Genomic DNA, 26950 nt, shown 5'->3' with positions numbered 1-26950 from the left:
GATTTTCTGAGTATTGATTTCCATTTTTATTGGACTTTGACCTGAGAGAGTTTTTGGTATAATTTGGTTCTTTTGTATTTATTGAGGATTGTTCTATGTCCAATTGTGTGTTCTATTTTAGAGTATGTACGATGTGGTAATAAGAAGAATGTATATACTGTTGTTTTGGGTGAAGAGTTCTGTAGATGTCTATCATGTCCATTTGGTTCAATATTGAGTTCAGGTCCTGGATATCTTTGTCAATTTTTTGCCTCAATTATCTGTCTAATACTGTTAGTGAAATGTTGCATACTCCCACTATTATTGTTTGGGAGTTTAAGTCTATTTGAATGTCTCTAAGAACTCGCTTTATGAATATGGGTGTTCCTGTGTTTGTGGCATATATATTCGGGATACTTAGGTCTTCTTGTTGAATTGAGCCCTTTACAATTATGTTATGCCATTCTTCATCATTTTTTATCTTTGTTGGTTTAAAGACCATTTTGTCTGAAATTAGAATTGCAACCTCTGCTTTATTCAGTTTTCCATCTTCTTGGTAAATTTTTCTCTATCCCTTTATTTTGAGCCTATGGGTGTCACTGCATGTGAACTGGGTCTCTTGAAGACAGCATGCCATTGGGTCTTACTTCTTTATCCAGCTTGCCACTCTCTGTCTTTTAACTGGTCATTTAGTCATTTACATTTAAGGTTAGTATTGATATGTGTAGATTTAAATCTGTTGTCATGCTGTTAGGTAGTTATGCAGACTTGTTGTGGTTGCTTTATTGTGTCACTGGTCTGTGTACTTATGTGTGTTTTTGTAGTTTCTGGTAATGATCTTTCTTTTCCATATTTAGTGCTTTCTTCAGGAACTATTGTAAGGCAGGTCTGGGGGTAACAATTTCCCTCAGCAATTGCTTTTCTGAAAATAATCTAATTTTTCCTTTGCTTATGCTTAGTTTGGCTTGATAGGAAATTCTGGGTTGGAATTTCTTTTCTTTAAGAATGTTGAATGTAGGCCCTCAATCTCTTCTCGCTTGTTGGGTTTCTACTCAGAGGTCTGCTTTTAGTGTGATGGGCTTCCCTTTGTAGGTGACTTGTCCTTTCTATCTGCCTTTAATAAATTTTCTTGCATTTTGACCTTTGGAAAATCTGGTGATTACATGCTTGGGGATGATCTTCTTGTGAAGTATCTTATGGGAGTTCTCTGCATTTTCTGAATTTAAATGTTGGCCTCTCTAGCTAGGTTGAGGACATTTGCATGAATGATACTGTGAAATATGTTTTCCCAGTTGATTTTATTCTCCCCATATCTTTCGGGGATGCCAGTGAGTTGTAGATATTGTCTACATAATCCCATATTTCTTGGAGGTTTTGTTCATTTCTTTCCATTATTTTTTCTTTATTCTTGTCTGACTGTCTTATTTTAGAAAGCCAGTCTTCAAAAATGAGATTATCTCCCATCTTGATCTATTTTGCTGTTATACTTGAGATTGCATCATGAAATTCGTGTAGCATGTTTTTCAGCTCTGTCTGGTCTGTTACTTCTTTTCTGTATTGGCTATGTTTTCTGTCAGCTCTGGTATCATTTTATTGGGATTCTTAGCTTTCTTAGATTGGGTTTTAATGTTCTCTTGAATGTCACTGACCTTCATTCTTATCCATATTCTGAATTCTATTTCTGTCATTTCAGGCATCTCAGCCCAGCTTAGAACCCTTACTGGAGAACTAGTCTGGTAGTGTGAAGGAAAGAAGACACTCTGGCTTTTTGAGTTGTCAGAATTCTTGTGCTTGGCCTTTCTCATCTTTGTGGGCTGATGGTCCTTCAATCTTTGATGTTGTTCTCCTTTCAATGGGTTTTGTTTTTCTTTTATCCTATTTGATGATCTTGGAGGTTTCATTGTGGTATAAGGTGGGTTTAGTCAACTGGCTTCGTTTCTGAGAGATTTTTGGAAGCCAAGGTTCAGCTCAGGACTCCTGGACTACATGCTTTAATTCCGGGGACTGGTATCAGGCCCTGGCTTTGTTTTCTGGCTCCTTGAGTTGGGGAACCTGCTGCACTGGAGAGGCCAAGGTGCTCCTGGACAGCTGGTTATAACACTCTGATGGGTGGAGCCAGCCAAAACTCTTTGTAGGGCTGTGGCAGTGGGATCTGTTTTCATTTGCATACACCAGCAGCAGTGGCAGCATGGCAAGGTGCATGCCTGTTGGCTGTGGCAGGGTGCTAGTGGGTGCCAGGGTGCTGGCCACTGTGTGGACATTCACAACTGCGGTGACAGCATAGCTCAGTGGGGGAGAGGAGGCCCTGCTGGGAAGTATGCATGCACTGATGCTGGTGATGGTGTTAGCATGGGAGCAGGTCACTGGTTCATCCTCTGTGCATGTTCACACAGGCAGTGGAGGCTGCTCAAGGAAGGGATGAGTCAGCTCTTCTCTGTCTAGTTTTGAGCTGGTGGAAGTGTTCATGTGCAGGGGCATGTTACTGACAGGGGTGGGGCCTGTGGATTCCATGCCCATCTATACTCCCACAACAATGGCAGTCCCACAGGAGGAGGGGTACTTTGGGGAGGAGTGGTGGGGTGCACTCACACTGGCAGCAGTGGCTAGGCAGGGTACATGTGCACATGCACACTGTCAAGGAAGGGAAGACAATGTCACCTGTGTACACACACACCAGCAAAGCAATGTAGGAGGTGGCTGTGGCTGTGTGTGTACAGGTAAAGCGGCATGGGGAGGCTGTAGTGGGAGGAGGGTTTTGGCAGACTGGTGCATGTCCAGTGGGGGCTGCTCTGCCAGAGCACTCTGCTGCTCAGGTGAGGTCCACTAGCACAGGAGCTATGATGTGCAGCACCAGGAGGTATTGGGGGCTGCACTGCAAGCAAACATGGCCAGTCTGGGGCTCTGGGAGAAGCCAGCCAATTGAGGGGTGCTCAGGTCAGACTGGCCTCATCTCATGGGCAAGAATGGCCTGCAGCGTTCAAATCTGTCAGTTCTTCTAGGGCTAAAGTCTCCTACAGGAGCAACTTGAGCCTACAGGGATGGACATCCTTGGCTGTCCTCCAGTAAAGATGCTCCTGCACCAAACCCTCTGGGCTCCACACTAGCTGGAGTTCTGCCCCTACCACTTCTCTTAGCAGCTCTCCCTGTCAACTCAAGTGTCTGTGGTGGTTGAGGGGTCTCCTCCTATGGGGATTCCAGAGGCCCATGGCAAGAGCAGGTTTCTCCTTGCCTGTTCAACTCACCCCTTCCCAAAGAGTCACTGAGGGTCAGGAACAAATCTTGATGTGTGGTAGCCTCGTGCAGTGTTCCCAGTTTCCTCCTGCTTAACCCAAGCATGTGTCTTCCCTTGTTCCCTCTCAGTGCCTTCCCTTTTACTATTTGCTAAGAGTGTGCCAGTCTTCTTGATGTCCCAGTCCCTCAGAGGGAGATGTTCCTTCTTCCTGTGACTAGTTGGCCATCTTCTATTTTTTTTTTATATACTTTAAGTTCCAGGGTACATGTGCACAACATGCAGGTTTGTTACATAGGTATGTATGTGCCACGGTGGTATGCTGCATCCATTAAGTCACCATTTACATTAGGCATTTCTCCTAATGTTTTCTCTCCCCCAGATCCCCACCCTATGACAGGCCATGGTGTGTGATGTTCCCCGCGCTGTGTCCAAGTGTTCTCATTGTTTCATTACCACCTATGAGTGAGAACATGTGGTCTTTGGTTTTCTGTACTTGTGATAGTTTGTCAGAATGATGGTTTCCAGGTTCTTCTATGTCCCTGCAAAGGACATGAACCCATCCTTTTTATGGCTGCATAGTATTCTGTGGTATATATGTTCCTCAATGTCTTAATCCAGTCTATCATTTATGGACATTTGGGTTCATTCCAAGTCTTTGCTATTGTGAATAGTGCTGCAGTAAACATACATGTGCATCTGTCTTTATAGTAGCATGATTTATCAGGATACAAAATCAGTGTGCAAAAATCACAAGCATTCCTATACACCAATAACAGACGAACAGAGAGCCAAATAATGAGTGAACTCCCATTCACAATTGCTACAAAGAGAATAAAATACCTAGGAATCCAACTTACAAGGGATGTGAAGGACCTCTTTGAGGAGAATTACAAACCACTGCTCAAAGAAATAAAGGAAGACACAAACAAATGGAAGACATTCCATGCTCATGGATAGGAAGAATAAATATCATGAAAATGGCCATAGTGCCCAAGGTAATTTATAGATTCAATGCCATCCCCATCAAGCTACCAATGACTTTCTTCACAGAATTGGAAAGAACTACTTTAAAATTCATATGGAACTAAAAAAGAGCCAGCATTGCCAAGACAATCCTAAGCAAAAGGGACAAAGCTGGATGCACCATGCTACCTGACTTCAAAGTATTCTATTTGTTTTTAACATTTACCTTTTAAGAGAAGGTAACAGATTAAAACTAAGGTTTGAAAGAGCAAATATGATATTTGTATATTCACAGTGTCACAGACTTTAAAATACTATAAGTGATTACACATTACCGTACTCCAAACTGGCAGATAGGTTATCTGATTTATCCTGCCTCACTTGTTTTTTATGTTATTGTTAATGTGTTAATAACTATTCTAGTTTTTCACACACATAAAATTGTCTAACACTTCTTTGTTTCTCAGGGAATCTTTTTCATCTGCTTTCTATTATTTCGTCATCTTCGTTTTTCTCCAGCAATCATTTCCTTTAAGAGTATCTTTAGATGGGAAATGAATGTAATATACAAACCAAGACTAAATGTCTTGTTTAGCAAGTCACAGTGCTGATTTTTTGTTGTGATTTTCTGCTAGGTGTTTAGAAGATGTGATATTGTATGATAGAAAATTGCAGTAGTGGGGCAAACTGGAAACACTAACATACACATTTCAGAAAACACAAGAAAGGATTTTTTTTTCTTAAACAAAATTTGCATTTAAGTAAATAAATTCCTAAAGTTTAGAAACTTTCCAAGTCACTGCTTTGCAACTTATTTGCATTGAATTATGTGTTTTAGTTGAAATAATCTCCAGTGAACTTCATTTGAATGTGCACATTGTTTTTTGGCAGGTCCTTAGTAAAGCGACAATTTCCAGACGTTTGAACTGTACTCTCCTTTTCTGGTTTTGTGTAGAGTTACATGTACAAATCAAACACTCTCATAATGAAAGTTGGCATGTCTGACAGTGATTCAAAAAGATAGTTATCCAGTAGTTCTACTTTAATATACTGTTGAGAAAGTAATTAGACATGTATATAAGGAAATGTGTGCAAAATGTTTATCACATAATTTTTCATCCAAGTGAAATATTTGAAATAGACTATAGCAAAAATTGGTGGTGGATTAAAATAATTAAAGTATATAGCCTTACACATTTACTTATAAAATAAATGTTTACTTAATCCTTATGTTTTGGTGTTTTCGGAAGAACACTGTAGGAGAAATAGATGAGATAAGTATGAGAGAATTATATACAGTTTAACCATATAAAATTGCCATTAAAAATTATGGAATGTTGGTAATTCCATATGGCTCTCTCTAATCCACCCAGGAAGTTTAGTTAAAACGTGGTTTCAGTAAAGAGAAAGGGGAAAAAACTGGTAGCTTGTACTAGTTGATGGCAATAGATATGCAAACAGGTAAAGAGGCATTTAAGGAAAATCAAAAGCGTTTGTAACTGGAGGTAGTATTGAGGAAGGGGATGGTAGAGTCAGGGATGACTTTCTTATTTGTGACCTGAACACATGAGCAGATTGCGTGTCATTTATGAAACAGGGAACATTAAAAGAGGGGCAGTGTTGATTTGGAGGGTGAGGCAGGAATGATGAGTTCATGAAGACTTTGTTCATGTCTATGTTGTGGTTGATGTGCTGCTCAGACATCCTAGTAGAGAAGTCTGGATGATAACTGGGTAAGCACAGAGCAGTCATGGACTTGTTGGCTCTTGAAGTATAGCAGCTGTGAGAGTGAAGATAATGGTTGATATATAGAAAGGCATGAGAATATTTTGAAAACAATGTAGAGTGAGATCAGAGAGCTAAAACCATTCTGACAATCACTGGGATTTAAGAAGATAGAAGAAACCAAAAATCAGAAAAAGAAAGGACATCCAGTGTTGCAGAAAAACAAAAGGGTGCTGTGGCCTAGGAAGGATTACAGACTGCTTTTGTTGAACAATCAATAGTGTCAAATGATACAGACCTTTTGAACAAGATACTGGTTGAAAAACATCCATTGGATTTAGTCACATGGAAGTAATTGGTGACCCACGTACATGGAAATAACATGTAGTTAAAGTATGTCCTTTATTGGAGTTGGTTGAAGTATTTAATAGAGTACTGTGGAGTCACGGAAGATAAAATGTATGTATTAGTAAATTTTTAAACATCAGTTTACAAAGCAGTTTTATAATAAAACCTATTTTATAAGAACATATTTATGTATACACACATAAAAACATGAAATGACAGTAAAGAATGATCATAAACTATACACCACATAGTTTTCTTAAAACTTTATAGTATTATATCAGAGACTTTTTATGAAAACTAAATGAGACGAGAAAACCACAATTAAAGTAAGTCTATGATCACACAATGAATAAATCACTGGGACTACAGTTCTATTCAGGAAGTCTCCCACCCTTGAGCCCCTGAAAAACATCAGTATGTTAAATTTATTCCCAGGATTGTGTACATTTAGAATTATTTTGTAATGTCTTATGTGTAGGAAATAAAACTTTAAAAGTGAGCCATAAAACCACCTCAGAAAAATCTTTAATGCATAACCTTTCTTATACAACAAAAATTCAAAGTTCTAGAATATGAATCAATTTTAAAATAAGACAAAAGTGATTGAGAAAAATTATATGAAGTATGTTCATATTTTTAATAAAATTATTCCAGAATGTTTAGACAAGTTTCAAGTGTTATGTTTTTTGAAAATCTTAAAACCTAACAGATACATTAATATGTCTAAAACTTGAAAACTTGAAATATTATGTTTAGTGGGACTATGCCTAATATAATAGGGGAATTCAAGCATGGTAAAACTGGTTGGTATGGATGTGAGATCACAATTATCATACTTCCCTCTCTATAACATTGACAACAAGGATCAGTAGTGAAAATTGAGCATGGTATTCTTAGTGAAATTTCTGTAGATTGATTGTGCTGGCTATGCTTAGATAAAAGATCAGCAAATGCAAAATGGAATGAACATGATAGGTCAGAGGAACTTGCACATGAACTATGTAATACATTTCATTTCCTTAAGCTGACTAAATTATTGCTCCAGTTCTTTATTGTCTTTCTAACCGCATTGTGTTATGAGTTGCAATAGAAATGTAATTATAACCCTCTTATATCATGAAATAATAAAGATTAGCTTATCAATTTCCAAAAACAAATATATGAATTTGGGTGTTAGGTGTTAATGATATTTTGTATTTAAAATCTTTTTTGGTTATATAAGTATACTTTTAAAATATTTTGGTATATTTAGTTATATATATTTTTACTTTGCTATGCACATATATAAATATTTAACAACAAATATAAACACTGCATTTTTTCATATCAATGAATGTAGAAAATCTTATGTGTTAGTAAACAGCACTTCTAAAATATTTCAGATATTAGTCATCCTGTCCCAGGATCTAAAATGGAGGGTGAGCCAGCCACTTTCATGGTTCTGACTTAATAGGACCAATTCCTCAATAGCTCTTTCTCTGAAAATAATTTTTCACAAGCAACAGCATTCTCCCAATGGTCTCCATTACTGTGATTGACAGAGAATATGTAGGAAGTTGGCTAACACACCATAGTACAGGACGCAGTGTTCCAAGATTACCATTTTTAAGTGGTGACAGGTGTGAATCAAATTAGCATACAAAGGAGAAACATCACTTTGCTAGGTACTGCTCCCACGTCCCCTCAAAATGGCTATATTAATAGCTCACTTGGTATCTTGCAATTTTGCCTCCTTCATTTGGATTAGAATTAACCAGCACCAGAAAAGACAATATGTTTTGAATGTTGTCATTTGATATACTTGTTATGAATGTGAAATGGTGCTAATAATTATTTTAGCCTCCAGTAATTATCCGAGAATCTTGAAAATTCTTTCACAGAAAACACAAACTGAAACAAAAGGTTACAGAAGGTATTTATCAAGTTCCTTGCATTTCACATTCTAGCAACTAACAGGTGAATAATTATCACACTAATGAAGTGCAATTATAAAAATTATACTGACATTTGCTTTGGTTTGGACACTTTTTAAAAAATTCAATAAGAATGGAACATTTTGAGCCAACATTTTGTGAGAACTTAGGCTATGCTACAGCTTTACATAAATTATGTCCATTCCTACAGCTTTACAAAATATTAACTTCATTTCCATTAACATCTTCACACAGCTATCACTTCTATTAGCGTGTTTATGTCCCTACTAAGTGTGTTGCAGATTATGAACCAAGCTCTGTTTATTCTAAAGTCATAAAACATGCTAGCACCTTGAAAGTGATGCAGACATTAAAATAAATATTTTGAAAACTTAAAAACTAATCATTGTGAATGTTTTCACTTGGAACTGCTTACCTCAGTTATTCTGATCTAGTTTATTTTCTTTATAGTACTTAACAAAATCTAAATTTTTGGAGACTATATTATTGATCTCTATTTTCGGTCTCTCTTCAATTTGAGGGCAGGGGTCGTGTGGCTTATCTCATTCTTGACTGTATTCTCTGGGGCGTTTCCTGGCAACATGCCCGTATTTAATATTAGTTGAAGTTTAAAAAGGTGAGAATTTCAAATTGAGTTTATTCTTAGAGAGTCATATACATTTTATATTATTTTAATAGTACATAATTACAATGAAATCTATGTTTTTATATACTCTGATTATATCATATATAATAACAATCATGGATAATACTGTGAGAATTAAAGAAAAGGATGTTCTAAAGATGTGGATATTTAAAATGTATTAAAAATAACCCCACATTTTAATTTTGGAATATATTACCATTTGAGATATATTATTAGCTTTAAGATTTTTGAAATTACTATATCAAATGCAGAGCTGGGTCTCTAAAAGTTGTCAAAATTCTAAAAATTTACATCCTAAAATATAATCTAAACTTAATTTGGTTAGGGCAAAAGTATTCTGGCAAAATTTCAACCCGAGAAAAATAAGATGGATATTAACTATTTCTTCAGAATTTGATTCTTAAATGACAGCTCATTCTTCAAGCTCTGTTATTTACATGGGTGCCATGTTCTCCATACCTTCCATCTGCATTTGGAGAGAATTTTCATGTGTGCTTTCCACAGTCCTGATTAAATCTTCACTACTGTTAAACACTTTCGTTACTGCCTTTGTTAACCAATATTTTATTGCAAATCAACTTACCTTTTTCTTCTTTTACTTTTATTGAATTTCTGATTTATCATCTTCAGTTTTTTCTAAATGGCCATGGATATAGCCTCTTACATCTTTTGGGGGGTAATAAGTAGATTCCTGGAAAAAGTGCTTCCCTTCCATTTAGAGATTCATTTTCAGTGACAGGCACTTCTCAGCTCTAAGGCATTATTTTCTTTCCTTTGAGATTTTAAAGGCACACACTGTTTTGTTGTTTATCTTCTATTAGTAAGAGAGCTATCAATGCCAATATTTGTTATAAAACAGGATTTAATAGAATTCTTGATGGTGGCTGAAAAAAAATTCAAACTGGCTCCACTGAAAAAGATAATTCATTGACACACACGTTTAAGATTTCCAGCAGTAGATCAGGTATGGATGGATTCAAGGACTCAAATGACATTATCAGTCACTCTATATCCCATGCCTGTTCCATTTATTTTGGCCACATACAGGAAGGCTCTTTCTATGTTTTGGAAAGATGGTCTTTAGATGGTTACTCTATGAAAGCTTTGCCCAACGAGTTTCTTCACCCATACTGTAGTTTCACAAGTTTCTCTGATTGATTTGGATGTTCTCCTATTCAGGCTGTTTGTGAAGCAATCACTTTGGGCAAGATTTGTGAGTATGTTGGTCCAGACTAGGTTTCATGCCATCTCTAATGATGAAAACAGAGATTTTTTTTTTTTTCCACTGCATGAAATGAGAGTTGGAGGAGAGTTTCCAAATAAAAGAAAATGATGAGGATATGATTGCTGGAAAGAAAAACCATTGTTCACTACACACAGATCATATGAGTTTTTCTTAATCTCTCTCAGTGTCTAGCAAGCCCAAAGTTCTTCAGATTCACGCACAGTGGCCTGGGTTTGGGTCCATTATTTCTTATTAAAGTAAGGCCTGAAGTGATGAAAAGTACAATGGAAGTTTTAAAAATTTGGTTCCAATTCTAACTTTGCAACTATCTATTTGAACTTTAGCAGGTCATTTGACACTTCAGGGCTTCGACTTTCTCAAGTATAAATTTAGGCGAATATATTACATTTTGTTTAATTGATAATTGGATTACCTGTTTTAAAAGTGTAACTTGAAACAATGCAAATTTTATTAATCTGATTTATATTAGTCCTATAAATTTCATTTGTGTATAATTTAATAAATCCCAGTAACTATCTTCTCTAATCTCAACACTTCAAACACTGATGATGTTTTGTAAGTGACCCAACTTACCAAAATAAAAAATAATAGTTAATATTTACTAAGTGCTTACTTTAAACAAATTAAGCTATAATGTAGATAATTTAATCCATGGCATAAAATCTTAATTATTTTGTCGGTTTTATTTCTGAAACAATATAGAAGAGAAACCTAGTAATATCTGCTTTACTTTTCAGTGTAATAGGAATATGTTAGTGTGACTACTGACTACTTATATGGAGCATAGAAACCAATGTGATATCTTATCTACATATTAATTAGTGATTATCACATTGCTTCTGAGTTATATGTTTTTAGAACATATTTGCTGTTGCTTTTACAATTAGAATTAAACAATTCAGCCTTTTCATTCTCAACAATTCCAATGGAATACATAAATTGTATTAATTTTTAAGCTAATTTTTTTTACTTATGAAACAGTATCTGAGGAATTTTTACTCTTTGAAAAATGTATGTAACCTCTGCATTGCTACTGAGTTTTATCTGGTAGCATTTAACACCTCAGAAGTGCAATTTAATGTAAACTTCTCCCTGTAGTATTTAACATTTTTCTCATCAAACTCACATATTTTTTAAAATGAAAATCATACAGCTTTTGCATGAACAAAAGCCCTGTCATTCACTTGTTGCTTTCTCCCACATTTCTCATGGCATATTGTATTAGGTAATTTGTAAGGTGAGCTATTGTTCCTAAAGCCCTTGTAATGAGGTAGATTCATTCTTTGTTTTATGAAGCAGTAATTACTTACACTGCTACGGTCATGACTGTAACATGAATAGTGCAACTGTCACTGGGTAAAATGTGCTTTTTGAGCATGGAAGGTAGGTAGATACGATTTTGAGGTTTGCTGAATGAGAAAACATTAATTGCCAACTCATAACGAAGTTTTTATAAGTAGATCAAACTAGAAAGCAATAGAAATGAGTTCTTTTGATATAATTATAGTTCTCAAAATGGTTTCTGAAGAAATTCTGAATTTGTCCGTAGTTTATTCTTTGATCATCTACTTACAGACCTTACTTTTAGTGTTGCATAAAATACTTGTGGACTCTCTTGAGATAAAAATGAATGAATGGATGATACTTTCACTACATAAACATTGCACAATCCACAGTATATGTGTAAAACAGGATCAATAACAGTGCTGTGGAAATTTCAGATGAATCAATTCATTTCAAACTTTTGCTTATAAAAACTAAAATACTTCACAAGGAAGAAAATTATTACTTGAAAATAATACCTATGCTCTTAAAATTAAAAAGATATATTATATTTGGGGATAATGCAAGGCAAAACAATGTATTCAATGGATCCATCCAACAGATTAAGAAAAAGACTATATTTTATTTGAAATATCTAACTTTTGATTTTTAATTTTTTCTGTGCTGCATTAATTACTCATCACTCCTTAATGCATCTATTAAGTCTCTTGCCAAACTCATCAATGGCATTATCTAAATAATATAATTTTTCCATACTTGTATTTCACTGATACTGAGACAGTTTAAAGTAATGGAGAAAACAGGTTGAATTTGTTATATAGCCTTGGGAGGAAATAAATATATACAAGGCAAGCCATGTGAATGTTTAGCAACCTGAAATATGTATAACAGTCAAACTTTGGTTCCTTGTGTGTTGATGTGATAGAAGGCTATGTTTTTAACATTGTTTTCAATCTGTGCTTTACTCAGGCTTTCTTCTATTGGTTTAGAAAAAGGATTGCTTATCCTTTAGATGGTATTAAATTAGCATACTTCTTCCTCAGGAAGAAAAAGCCACCTAAATATGTTCTATAACAGTGACATGTCCTCTGTAGCCTAAAATATACATTCAACCCTTGGAAATGTCAGCTACATTCAACACTGGCCAACTGATGAAAATAATTTGTCTTATTGACTTAACTCGCACAATTTGCCCCGTTTGCCATGGCTACTATATAGTGTGCTTTTAGCTACAGTCACCTGCACTGCTATAAGAAATTAGTTTTGGAAATGGTCTTTATCCTCCCAAATAAAGTTAGTGCATCCAGATTTGGAAACTGACAGCAGTAATATTCCCCAACTAAAGGTAGAGCTTAGCCCTGTTATACTTATTAAAAAGCCTATTCATACAAATTAAATCCATTCCATATCCTGGCCTCTGATGACAGCTCCATTTTTTTTCTTGTCTGGTTTGAATTACCTCAAGTCTGTACCCAGAAAGAATTTATCCCTTTCAAGAGACTTCTCCAAGCCTATAATAAATTCACATGGGTCGTCCCATCAATGTAGTGAATTTGCATTATTATTTCATTATGAGTAGGAAAGAAAGCGGATTAGATCTCTTCCAGCATTGGCAGGGCCTAATTCAACCTGAACACATGATTAAAGCTGGCATTTATGACTATAACTGTCAAAGAAAACTAATTGTAAACTGAGAACTGTGGATAATTATGGCTTTTGCTATTAAACCATTTCTCTCCTATTTATCACAGAACCAACTACAGATTTTACTACTGTTTGCATTTAGTTATCTGATTACTATGAGACTACTTAAGCAAATGAAAATTGATCTGCATTCTCAAATTGAAGGCTTTATGTAGACTTAAGCTCAATTGTGATTTAGGATATGTGTTTTAATTTTGTTTTTTCCTTTAAATTTTTTTTTCTTTTTTCTTTTTTCTTTTGGAAATGGTGATGTGACACTAACACCACTTTGTCCAAGACACTGCATTTTGCATTGCTCGAATTACAAATCTTGAAGCAGCTTCCTAGTAAGCAGCTGGAAACGTGCTATTTGAACTACCTTTAATATGAGACTTTCTAAAAATATGCCCATTTTATGCGCACATATAGACTTTAAAACCATGTGTATACATGTTTATATATTTTATGTTTATATATTTTATGTTTATATATTTTATGTTTATATAATGATACAGGTATGAATAACTATGCACATAGAAAATATACATATATAACTATGCATGTAGAAAGATATGTCTTAGGGAGGAGCCAAGATGGCCGAATAGGAACAGCTCCAGTCTACAGCTCCCAGCGTGAGCGACGCAGAAGACGGTGATTTCTGCATTTCCATCAGAGATACCGGGTTCATCTCACTAGGGAGTGCCAGACAGTGGGCGCAGGTCAGTGGGTGCGCGCACCGTGTGCGTGTGCGAGCCGAAGCAGGGCGAGGCATTGCCTCACTTGGGAAGTGCAAGGGGTCAGGGAGTTCCCTTTCCGAGTCAAAGAAAGGGGTGACGAACGCACCTGGAAAATCGGGTCACTCCCACCCGAATACTGCACTTTTCCGATGGGCTTAAAAAACGGCGCACAACGAGATTATATCCCGCACTTGGCTTGGAGGGTCCTACGCCCACGGAATCTCGCTGATTGCTAGCACAGCAGTCTGAGATCAAACTGCAAGGCGGCAGCGAGGCTGGGGGAGGGGCGCCCACCATTGCCCAGGCTTGCTTAGGTAAACAAAGCAGCTGGGAAGCTCAAACTGGGTGGAGCCCACCACAGCTCAAGGAGGCCTGCCTGCCTCTGTAGGCTCCACCTCTGGGGGCAGGGCACAGACAAACAAAAAGACAGCAGTAACCTCTGCAGACTTAAATGTCCCTGTCTGACAGCTTTGAAGAGAGCAGTGGTTCTCCCAGCAGGCAGCTGGAGATCTGAGAAAGGGCAGAATGCGTCCTCAAGTGGGTCCCTGACCCCTGACCCCTGAGCAGCCTAACTGGGAGGCACCCCCCAGTAGGGGCACACTGACACCCCACACGGCCTGGTACTCCAACAGACCTGCAGCTGAGGGTCCTGTCTGTTAGAAGGAAAACTAACAAACAGAAAGGACATCCACACCAAAAACCCATCTGTACATCACCATCATCAAAGACCAAAAGTAGATAAAACCACAAAGATGGGGAAAAAACAGAACAGAAAAACTAGAAACTCTAAAAAGCAGAGCGCCTCTCCTCCTCCAAAGGAATGCATTTCCTCACCAGCAAAGGAACAAAGCTGGATGGAGAATGACTTTGACGAGCTGAGAGAAGAAGACTTCAGACGATCAAATTACTCTGAGCTACGGGAGGACATTCAAACCAAAGGCAAAGAAGTTGAAAACTTTGAAAAAAATTTAGAAGAATGTATAACTAGAATAACCAATACAGAGAAGTGCTTAAAGGAGCTGATGGAGCTGAAAACCAAGGCTCGAGAACTACGTGAAGAATGCAGAAGCCTCAGGAGTTGATGCGATCAACTGGAAGAAAGGGTATCAGCAATGGAAGATGAAATGAATGAAATGAAGCGAGAAGGGAAGTTTAGAGAAAAAAGAATAAAAAGAAATGAGCAAAGCCTCCAAGAAATATGGGACTATGTGAAAAGACCAAATCTACGTCTGATTGGTGTACCTGAAAGTGATGGGGAGAATGGAACCAAGTTGGAAAACACTCTGCAGGATATTATCCAGGAGAACTTCCCCAATCTAGCAAGGCAGGCCAACGTTCAGATTCAGGAAATACAGAGAACGCCACAAAGATACTCCTCGAGAAGAGCAACTCCAAGACACATAATTGTCAGATTCACCAAAGTTGAAATGAAGGAAAAAATGTTAAGGGCAGCCAGAGAGAAAGGTCGGGTTACCCTCAAAGGGAAGCCCATCAGACTAACAGCGGATCTCTCAGCAGAAACCCTACAAGCCAGAAGAGAGTGGGGGCCAATATTCAACATTCTTAAAGAAAAGAATTTTCAATCCAGAATTTCATATCCAGCCAAATTAAGCTTCATAAATGAAGGAGAAATAAAATACTTTACAGACAAGCAAATGCTGAGAGATTTTGTCACCACTAGGCCTGCCCTAAAAGAGCTCATGAAGGAAGCGCTAAACATGGAAAGGAACAACCGGTACCAGCCACTGCAAAATCATGCCAAAATGTAAAGACCATCGAGACTAGGAAGAAACTGCATCAACTAATGAGCAAAATAACCAGCTAACATCATAATGACAGGATCAACTTCACACATAACAATATTAACTATAAATGTAAATGGACTAAGTGCTCCAATTAAAAGACACAGACTGGCAAATTGGATAAAGAGTCAAGACCCATCAGTGTGCTGTATTCAGGAAACCCATCTCACATGCAGAGACATACATAGGCTCAAAATAAAAGGATGGAGGAAGATCTACCAAACAAATGGAAAACAAAAAAAGGCAGGGGTTGCAATCCTAGTCTCTGATAAAACAGACTTTAAACCAACAAAGATCAAAAGAGACAAAGAAGGCCATTACATAATGGTAAAGGGGTCAATTCAACAAGAAGAGCTAACTATCCTAAATATATATGCACCCAATACAGGAGCACCCAGATTCATAAAGCAAGTCCTGAGTGACCTACAAAGAGACTTAGACTCCCACACAATAATAATGGGAGACTTTAACACCCCACTGTCAACATTAGACAGATCAATGAGACAGAAAGTCAACAAGGATACCCAGGAATTGAACTCAGCTCTGCACCAAGTGGACCCAATAGACATCTACAGAACTCTCCACCCCAAATCAACAGAATATACATTTTTTTCAGCACCACACCACACCTATTCCAAAATTGACCACATACTTGGAAGTAAAGCTCTCCTCAGCAAATGTAAAAGAACAGAAATTATAACAAACTATCTCTCAGACCACAGTGCAATCAAACTAGAACTCAGGATTAAGAATCTCACTCAAAACCACTCAACTACATGGAAACTGAACAACCTGCTCCTGAATGACTACTGGGTACATAACGAAATGAAGGCAGAAATAAAGATGTTCTTTGAAACCAATGAGAACAAAGACACAACATACCAGAATCTCTGGGACACATTCAAAGCAGTGTGTAGAGGGAAATTTATAGCACTAAATGCCCACAAGAGAAAGCAGGAAAGATCCAAAATTGACACCCTAACATCACAATTAAAAGAACTAGAAAAGCAAGAGCAACACATTCAAAAGCTAGCAGAAGGCAAGAAATAACTAAAATCAGAGCAGAACTGAAGGAAATAGAGACACAAAAAACCCTTCAAAAAATTAATGAATCCAGGAGCTGGTTTTTTGAAAGGATCAACAAAATTGATAGACCGCTAGCAAGACTAATAAAGAAAAAAAAAGAGAAGAATCTAATAGACGCAATAAAAAATGATAAAGGGGATATCACCACTGATCCCACAGAAATACAAACTACCATCAGAGAATACTACAAACACCTCTACGCAAATAAACTAGAAAGTCTAGAAGAAATGGATAAATTCCTCAACACATACACTCTCCCAAGTCTAAACCAGGAAGAAGTTGAATCTCTGAATAGACCAATAACGGGATCTGAAATTGTGGCAATAATCAATAGCTTACCCACCAAAAAGAGTCCAGGACCAGATGGATTCACAGCTGAATTCTACCAGAGGTACAAGGAGGAACTGGTACCATTCCTTCTGAAACTATTCCAATCAATAAAAAAAGAGGGAATCCTCCCTAACTCTTTTTACAAGGCCACCATCATTCTGATACCAAAGCTAGGCAGAGACACAACCAAAAAAGAGAATTTTAGACCAATATCCTTGATGAACATTGATGCAAAAATCCTCAATAAAATACTGGCAAAACGAATCCAGCAGCACATCAAAAAGCTTATTCACCATGATCAAGTGGGCTTCTTCCCTGGGATGCAAGGCTGGTTCAATATACACAAATCAATAAATGTAATCCAGCATATAAACAGAGCCAAAGACAAAAACCACATGATTATCTCAATAGATGCAGAAAAACCTTTTGACAAAATTCAACAACCCTTCATGCTAAAAACTCTCAATAAATTAGGTATTGATGGGACGTATTTCAAAATAATAAGAGCTATCTATGACAAACCCACAGCCAATATCATACTGAATGGGCAAAAACTGGAAGCATTCCCTTTGAAAACTGGCACAAGACAGGGATGCCCTCTCTCACCACTCCTATTCAACATAGTGTTGGAAGTTCTGGCCAGGGCAATTAGGCAGGAGAAGGAAATAAAAGGTATTCAATTAGGAAAAGAGGAAGTCAAATTGTCCCTGTTTGCAGATGACATGATTGTATACCCAGAAAACCCCACTGTCTCAGCCCAAAATCTCCTTAAGCTGATAAGCAACTTCAGCAAAGTCTCAGGATACAAAATCAATGTGCAAAAATCACAAGCATTCTTATACACCAACAACAGACAGAGAGCCAAATCATGAGTGAACTCCCATTCACAATTGCTTCAAAGAGAATAAAATAGCTAGGAATCCAACTTACAAGGGATGTGAAGGACTTCTTCAAGGAGAACTACAAACCACTGCTCAAGGAAATAAAAGAGGATACAAACAAATGGAAGAACATTCCATGCTCATGGGTAGGAAGAATCAATATTGTGAAAATGGCCATACTGCTCAAGGTAATTTACAGATTCATTGCCATACCCATCAAGCTACCAATGCCTTTCTTCACAGAACTGGAAAAAACTACTTTAAAGTTCATCTGGAAACAAAAAAGAGCCCGCATTGCCAAGTCAATCCTAAGCCAAAAGAACAAAGCTGGAGGCATCACACTACCTGACTTCAAACTATACTACAAGGCTACTGTAACCAAAACAGCATGGTACTGGTACCAAAACACAGATATAGATCAATGGAACAGAACAGAGCCCTCAGAAATAACGCCGCATATCTACAACTATCTGATCTTTGACAAACCTGAGAAAAACAAGCAATGGGGAAAGGATTCCCTATTTAATAAATGGTTCTGGGAAAACTGGCTAGCCATATGTAGAAAGTTGAAACTGGATCCCTTCCTTACACCTCATACAAAAATCAATTCAAGATGGATTAAAGACTTAAACGTTAGACCTAAAACCATAAAAATCCTAGAAGAAAACCTAGGCATTACCATTCAGGATATCGGCATGGGCAAGGACTTCATGTCTAAAACACCAAAAGCAATGGCAACCAAAGACAAAATTGACAAATGGGATCTAATTAAACTAAAGAGCTTCTGCACAGCAGAAGAAACTACCATCAGAGTGAACAGGCAACCTACAAAATGGGAGAAAATTTTCACAACCTACTCATCTGACAAAGGGCTAATATCCAGAATCTACAATGAACTCCAACAAATTTACAAGAAAAAAAACAAACAACCCCATCAAAAAGTGGGCAAAGGACATGAACAGACACTTCTCAAAAGAAGACATTTATGCAGCCAAAAAACATATGAAAAAATGCTCATCATCACTGGCCATCAGAAAAATGCAAATCAAAACCACAATGAGATACCATCTCACGCCAGTTAGAATGGCAATCATTAAAAAGTCAGGAAACGACAGGTGCTGGAGAGGATGTGGAGAAATAGGAACACTTTTACACTGTTGGTGGGACTGTAAACTAGTTCAACCATTGTGGAAGTCAGTGTGGCGATTCCTCAGGGATCTAGAACTAGAAATACCATTTGACCCAGCCATCCCATTACTGGGTATATACCCAAAGGACTATAAATCATGCTGCTATAAAGACACATGCACACGTTTATTGCGTGTGCATTATTCACAATAGCAAAGACTTGGAACCAACCCAAATGTCCAAGAATGATAGACTGGATTAAGAAAATGTGGCACACATACACCATGGAATACTATGCAGCAATAAAAAAGGATGAGTTCATGTCCTTTGTAGGGACATGGATGAAATTGGAAATCATCATTCTCAGTAAACTCTCGCAAGGACAAAAAACCAAACACCACATGTTCTCACTTATAGATGGGAATTGAACAATGAGAACACATGGACACAGGAAGGGGAACATCACCCTCTGGGGACTGTTGTGGGGTGGGGGGAGGGGGGAGGGATAGCATTAGGAGATATACCTAATGCTAAATGACGAGTTAATGGGTGCAGCACACCAGCATGGCACATGTATACATATGTAACTAACCTGCACAATGTGCACATGTACCCTAAAACTTAAAGTATAACAAAAAAAAATAAAAAATAAAAATAAAAAAAAAAATATGTATAAACCATTAACAGTATTTTCTTTTTAAAAATTCAGAATGAGCACTTAAAAGTAAAGTTTAGACAGAACATCAAAAATTCAGTCCATTTTATTTCTGCTCAATTTATCCTTGAAAAATAATTATTTGTCACTCTAAGTATATTACAAAATCTTTTTTTATTCTAATAAAATAAAAACATTTAAAAAAAGAAAGATATGCCTAGCACATACATACATATGTAGGTATCTATAGTTTATAAATGTATAAATACATATATACATGTATAAATGTGAAATGTGTACATATGTATATAAGTGCATATACATATATACCTACATGTGTAAAAGTATATATACATATATATGTACATAGACATACAACCAGAAATATATCAATCACAGTTTTAGTAAATATTATATGCCCTTCATGATGAACCAAATATCTTTTTAATTTTATAGGAAGCTGTATGGGATTGTGGTTAATCATGCAAGCTCTACGGTATTTCTACTTAAGATTCAATTCCAGTTTTACCATTTACCAGCTATGTACACTTGCATAACTTCCTCATTTTAAAAATGTATAAATATTATTATGAGTGGGATAATTAAAGTAATTGATGTAAACTAATTTGCACACAATAAGTGCTCAATAAATGTTAGCATTTAGCTAGTTTTATCAAATACCATTATTGTGACTGTGAATCACTGTTTGTATGAATTTATGTGGCCATGTATTTTAAGGTGAAAATGTAATAATAGCAATATGTATAACTCAAGTACAAGCTTCAATTTTATGACGCAGTTTTAATTCATAAAATCATATTTAGCAAAGGCAATTATTTAAATCTTAAGTAGCAGAATTTAATTTTTTTAACTGTAAAAATTATTTATGAATAGTAAATTGCACATCAAAGGGAAAAAATAACTTCTCTTGTCTAGTGCCCTGGTTTTCAATTCAGGGAATAGTTTCTTTGAATCATATAAAATAGTACTGATAATGAATAAAATGAATTATACATTGGTTAAGAGTAAGCTATTTTAAAATATCAAAAAATGAGAAATGTTGCTATTATAGCTATTAAAGTTAGAGTAGAAACAGGAACACCTGAAAGTTACTCTATCAACACCTGAATGTTAGGGAAAAAAATGTTTCATTCAGAAAATGCAACAAGAGTTGGAAAATGGGAAGGGTCATTTAGAATGCTCAGCTCAATTACCAAAATTGTATTTGATCCTCTGAGGGTCAATGAAATTAACATTTTATTCACAATTGCTCAGCAATATTAGAATTGGAATCCACAGTTTATGGAATTCATAACTGTATTTAATAGGTTTAATATTTAACCTATTAAATAATTCTACATGTTTAAGATCATTAATCTCTACTATAAACATAATATTAGTTTACCATGAACTTAAGATCTGCAAAAATAATAAATATATGTAAAAATTTAATATGGAGACTTCTGAATCAGTAACTATTTTTAATATTTATTTAATTATGAAATAAAAGGCATATAAAGCTATCCCTGGTCTCTTACCTTAAGGGTAAGTCTGTGTTTGTGTATTGCCTTTTAACTGTGGATGACCAGAAACATTTCGGCAGTTACATTAATAATGCACATGCATTGTGGATACCAGTTCTTCACTTAATATTAGTTCACATACATTGATCCATGTTTTCATATATATTTGTATTTAAATCACCTCTTAAAATTCCATTTTGGTGATATGCCATAATTTACTCAAGCTATTCTCTTGTACTCAAGCCATTCCTGTACGACTTGGAGGCTGTTTTTAAAATGGTTATATATGATGGTCACTAGGAAAATCTTACAGCTTATATCTTTGCTTGAATTACTTATTTAGAATTATTTGGACTCAGATTACATTTTTAAAGGTATAAAACTGTGAAGTTTGAAAGTTTTTGCCATAGTATTTTCCAAAATAATAATATTAACAATAAGCGGTTCCTAATATCATTAGAGTATCATTTTGATTTTATATTTATTATTTTGTCAACTTGTCAGTGGTATAGAAATATTATCACATGTTCATAATTTTAAAAATCCTCGTTTCAATTGTGTATATTTAATGAATATTTTTCTTATGCATTATTTCATTGTGGAAAAGACAGCAGAATAAATAGGTCTTATTTTAAAATGAATTTCTTCATGTTAGGTGAAAGACCAAAGGTAACAAATCGACAATTATAAAATCAAGTTTGTTCTCTGTGTATACATTAAATGACATCTAATTATTTGGTCGCACTTTCTGAGAGCTTGCACTTTGCTCATGGGTCCTGAGGGATCGTTGATAAATAAATAAATTATTCTTGCACTTCAGAAATCTTAATTTCATATTAAAATGATGACTTGAGTCAACACTTTTATTTTTTCTTTTTTTGAGATGGGCTCTCACTCTTATCACCCAGGCTGGAGTGCAGCAGTGTGATCTGGGCTCACTGCAACCTCCACCTCCCTGGTTCAAGCAATTCTCCTGTCTCAGCCTCCTAAGTAGCTGGGATTACAGGCGCCCACGACCACGCCCGGCTATTTTTTGTAGTTTTTAGTAGAGACAGGGTTTCACCATGTTGGCTAGGCTGGTCTTGAACTCTCGACCTCAAGTGATCCGCCCGCCTTGGCCTCCTAAAGTGCTGGTATTACAGGCGTGAGCAACCGCGCCCTGCCGAGGCAACACTTCTGATGGAAACTTTTCTTAAGAAATAAAGCATCACAGAACACAACATTTAGCTTTGTTAATTGTAGTTAAAGAGAAAAGTAGTTTTTTTTAAAAAAAGTCCTTATTCTTGTGTGCAGTAGAACATCTTAGCTTATCTATCAAATTTTCATTAAAATTAAAGCATAAAGTAGGTAGCTCTATACATACACACATATTTTCTGATTCAGATCATGGTGTGCATAGATTAAAAAAAAAAATTACCCAATAGAGATACTAACTTTGAATGAAAGAAGTATAATTTTTTTCAGAATAACATTTTCATCAATTTTTTTTTTTTTTTTTGAGACGGAGTCTCGCTCTGTTGCCCAAGCTGGAGTGCAGGGGTGCCATCTTGGCTCACTGCAAGCTCCGCCTCCTGGGTTCACGCCATTCTCCTGCCTCAGCCTCCCGAGTAGCTGGGACTACAGGCGCCCGCCACCATGCCTGGCTAATTTTTTGTATTTTTAGTAGAGACGGAGTTTCACCGTGTTAGCCAGGATGGTCTCAATTTCCTGACCTCGTGATCCGCCCGCTTCGGCCTCCCAAAGTGCTGGGATTACAGGTGTGACCCCCCGCGCCTGGCCATTTTCATCAATTTTTGTAATTCAGTGATGATTTAATAAGAAAGCTTTTATATAAAACTGCTTTTCAGATGAACTTTCTTTAAATTTTCCACAAGAAACAGATTCCAGGGTGGATTTATATTTAGAGATGCTTTTGCATCTGGAAAATACACATAAATATACATTTATTTTAAGTATAATGGAGAAAATATTCTGAATCATTAAAATGTATGTTTAGAATATGAATACTGCTGGGATATCGAAAATTTTCCAATATGGAAATATACTTCAATTTTGACTTCATTGCTTGAAAATAGTAATAGCTTATCTCAATTCTTTCTCGTGTTAAAAAACTTCTGCAATCTCCACTCATTAATGTAAAAAACAAGAAATTTGATTGTACCAAAGTGTTTGTAATGTCAGATAAAAGTTGTTGAAAGCATTTTTAAACATTTGTAGATATATGAGTTATTTTATTAGATGTTTTGTTAGAAATACAGCCCTTCATTTTAATTAATTTAGCATCAATGATATCTCTATAGTAGTAGATTAGTAGATTGAGATGCAAAGAAGTTATCAAGCAAACCAAGACACACAAAAAATTAAAATGGAGAGTATTTTACAGATTCATATTTTCTCAAGAAATTCTTGACAGCCAATTAAACAACATACGAACACAATTACTCAGAAAAACACAATAGATATAATCAGAGTAATACTGGATTAAAGAGGAGTAATATATCATTGTCCAACTATAGTCCAAAGCCTGTTTTACATTATTAGGCAGAAGGCGTATAACCTGCATGAGAGTAAGGAAAAATTGAAGTCCAAAAATATTGAATGGAAGCCTGAGAATTTAGCAAGTTTTATATGACAGTGACTGGAAAACCTACTACGCTACACAGAAATGCAGATGCTTTCATGCTTATTGATTGGTGGTAGAAACCAAGAAGACTAAATGAGGTTTATAGTTAATATGAGAACCCTTGGTGCTCTGGCTGAATCAGTGGGGGTTGGTGGCTATGCACCAAAACTTTAATCAATTATTATCTTTCACTTTATTATACACATTGAAATAAGATCTTTTATGATGAAGGTCTCCATAATACAGGGGTATAAGAGGATAGGGAAAAAAACTCCACAAGCATAGTTACTTTTACTATTTTCTTACTTTCATTTATTAACAATAATTCATATTAAAATAACACAATCTTTACTTATTTATTTTTTATTATTTTTTTTTTGAGACAGTGTCACTCTGTCACCCGGGTTGATGTGCAGTGGTGCGATCTCAGTTCAAGGCAACCTCTGCCTCCCAGATTTAAGCGATTCTCCTCCCTCTGCCTGCTGAGTGGCTAGGATTACAGGCACCTGCCACCCCACCCAGCTAATTTTTATATTTTTTAGTAGAGACAGGGTTTTGCCATGTTCGCCAGGCTGTTCTCCAACTCCTGACCTCAAGTGATCTGCCTGCCTCGGCCTCCCTAAATGCTGGGATTACAGGTGTGAGCCACTACGCCCAGCCTAAAATAACACAACCGTTTAAAAAACTTCTACCTTTAATTGTCATTGCTACCAATAGTATTGTGCCCTCAAGATGCAGATTTTTGAATGACACAAAAATCAGATTTATTTTCTGAAGATGGTAGAAGAGGTTAACATCTTTCTGAAGACGGTACAAGAGAGACATCCCTAGGGAAGTCATGTATATCTGGATGAATGGGCACTCTATAGAAAACAGGGAAATTAAACAAGGAAATGCATTCTCAGGCAGACGATCCTTCTTTGAGAAACTTAGCAACCTAAGAGAAAATACTGAAGACAGTATTGGAAATTTCCAAATAGATATTAATTAATACTTTATAGCAAAATCCACTGTTGATAAAACCACATGCTCAGAGCTTCCAGTTGGCTTTATAGCATCCTACTCTTAAATATGAGACAATAGCCAAGGACCACCACATTTTGAAGGGAAGCAGAGACCAAATAAGTTACACTGATAAATAACATCAAGTAAACTTTCATTCAGTGGCGTGATGCAGCCTACTGGCTCAGGGGCAAGAGTCAACTCTGATATGGTCTCCCAAGTTCTCATTCTGTGACTACATGTTAGTAGTTTGAAATCCACCATGGTGGGAGAACTCATATCATTAAAATTAGCTAGCTGTGAAATGTAATGCTATTATTAATTTTCTCAGAGATACACAGGAATAATTGTATCTGTAAACAAAACCAGGATGCTCTATTTTTAGATAAGGACAAGTCAAAACCTAAAACAAAACTCTTTTAGAAATTAAAAATATAAAACCCAAAATGACAACCTCAACAGAACTTTTGAAAGACAAAGTTTTTGCTCCCCAAACCTACAGCAAAACAAAACAAGGTAAAATATAAGAAAAAAAAGAATTAAACTGTCAGTTTAGAGGTCCAACATCCTAGCAACAGAAAATCCTCCCCTGTCCCAAAAGCAGCAGAGAAAATGCAGTGGAAGAAATAATTAATAATATTATTCTTGGGAGGCCAAGGCGGGCAGATCAGGAGGTCAGAGGATCAAGACCATCCTGGCTAACACGATGAAACCCCGTTTTTACTAAAAATACAAAAAATTAGCCGGGCGTGGTGGCGCATGCCTGTACTGTAGTCTCAGCTATTCGGGAGGCTGAGGCAGGAGAATAGCGTGAACCCGGGAGGTGGAGCTTGCAGTCAGCCGAGATCGCGCCACTGCACTCCAGCCTGGGCGACAGAGCGAGACTCTGTCTCAAAATAAATAAATAAATGAAATAAAATAAATATTATTATTATTGTTCATGTTTCCCAAACAGAAAAATCATGAATTTCCTGAATGAAAGGGATCACTAAATATCCAGAACCACGGGTGAAAAATGCATGCCATGATACATCATCACTGATTTTCAAATCATGTGGATAACAAGAAAATCTTACCAGCTTCCCCAGAGAAAAAATAGTCTTATACAAAGACCCAAAAAGCAAAAAAAGTTTTTACCTTTTCAATTTCAATTCAGGAGGCTTGAAGGCAGAAGCACAATGCCATTAAATTACTGAACAGGAATGATTTCCAATACAGAATTCTGTGTTCAGTTAAATACTCATACAAGGATAAGACTTGAGTAAAGACAAATTCAGACAGGTAGCAAAGACTACTGGACATCTTCACCCAAACTGAGGAATGTAACAGCAACAAAAAGAGGAACATGTGTGATGGAATCCAGGAAACAGGGCGCTCAAATACGGCAGAGACGCAAAGAGAATCTCCAGGATTATGATGAAGTGAGAAATCTATACTTGTACTCTATACATAGATTGAAGCAGGCGAGGAACAAACAGCCAATAGAGATTCTTTGGGAAAGTATATTTGATGGTATACCTGCTAAGGCTGAATGTATGTCAAATAAATTTTTACACTTGGCTGGATATTTGAAGTTTTATAAGTAGAAACTATTTAAACAAACAGCAACATGAAACAAGATAAAATTCACTCTGAGGAAAATAAGTTGTTGGGACAAGAGAAGAATTATAATATGTTCCATGGCTCAGTGGTGAATAACACTTACATAGTCATTTTAAACACTGGAAAATGTTCTAAGTTAAGATTTGATTATAACTGCATTATTGGGATGGAAGTGAAGTATACTTGTTTCTGTGAGGTTGAGGGAAGGAAAGGGAAGATAATAATAGAGCTAAAACTTTGTCTTTCTTAGTGGAAGTTAATAGATAATGCTGAAAACTTAAGATTCAGGATGTAACTATATAATGATGCTTTTCATAGATTTGGTGATACAAATAAAAAATACAAACAGAAATACTAAAATATTAGCATAAAATTGAAAGTAGGTGACTCTGGGGAGGAACAAATGGCAGGGTTGGTAATACATGTTTTTCATAATAATCTTTATGAAAGTTTTTGACCCTTCTAACTGTGTATATCTTCAACTTTGATTTAATTTAAAAATATTTGATTATAAAATGTTACACATGTACACAGTATAGTG

This window comes from Gorilla gorilla, chromosome 4 (genome assembly GCF_029281585.2).
Source record: "Gorilla gorilla gorilla isolate KB3781 chromosome 4, NHGRI_mGorGor1-v2.1_pri, whole genome shotgun sequence".
Classification (NCBI taxonomy): Eukaryota; Metazoa; Chordata; class Mammalia; order Primates; family Hominidae; genus Gorilla; species Gorilla gorilla.
Note: the sequence above shows the minus strand (reverse complement) of the source record.